This window comes from Camelina sativa, chromosome 17 (genome assembly GCF_000633955.1).
Source record: "Camelina sativa cultivar DH55 chromosome 17, Cs, whole genome shotgun sequence".
In the NCBI taxonomy this organism is placed as follows: domain Eukaryota; kingdom Viridiplantae; phylum Streptophyta; class Magnoliopsida; order Brassicales; family Brassicaceae; genus Camelina; species Camelina sativa.
In genome coordinates this window covers 33,407,285-33,408,036 of record NC_025701.1, presented here as the reverse complement: position 1 = coordinate 33,408,036, position 752 = coordinate 33,407,285, and the positions used below count along the sequence as shown (strand labels likewise).

Genomic DNA, 752 nt, shown 5'->3' with positions numbered 1-752 from the left:
TTGTGTTTTTGTGGTATAGTTTAGTACTGAAATTTTAGTAAACTTTACCAAACAAAAGTGGTTAATTGATGTATAGATATTTTTTCTTTTGTCAACAAGTGATGTATTGATAATTAGTGTTTCTGTATGATTTCTTTTTAAAGAAATGAAAATTTTTGTGATCTTTTGCATAGTTATATACGTATATAATTGTATCGAAAAATAGTTGGTGTTTAGGGGCAGCATTTTCTACTTTGCTTTAGGCGTCATATACCTATGGGCCGGCCCTGTACAGCTGATCAAATTTTAGAATTAACAACCAAAATACAATTATACAATTTTAAACACTAAACAAAAGAAACAAAATTAACAAATAAATATATTTTTAAAAAAAATTAGGCTTTTTTTATAAAATTTATATAACGGTATACCGCATTAAAATATAGTTAGGCTATAAATATCGGAAAATTATTCTTTGGCACAACCACAAATTATTATGTCGATATTAAGAAGTAGATAGAGTTATATTTTGTTTTTAATTAGTCTATAATATCGGAGAATTAATCTTTGGCACAACAACAAATTTTGCCATGACCTCTAGGATTGGGTTGGCATAAGCCAATTGTAAACGGTGGGAAGTCCGGTGGTCGACATTGTCTCTTACAATCTCTGTGGGTTTGGCATGGACCTCTATAGACGCACCAACTTGGATGATAACCATTCTCTCTTACATCTACAGTATTAGTAATTAAACAAATGAGAACATCAGATAT

The 752-nt window shown here is 29.7% G+C and overlaps 1 long non-coding RNA gene across 1 annotated transcript in view; it reads right to left on the bottom strand.

Annotated features, from left to right (window-relative positions):
- LOC104758782 overlaps nt 360-752 on the bottom strand; it is a 670-nt gene continuing 277 nt past the window's right edge. The window contains exon 2 of the long non-coding RNA XR_762767.1: nt 360-712. This is a non-coding gene — a long non-coding RNA (uncharacterized LOC104758782). The remainder of the gene's footprint in view (nt 713-752) is intronic.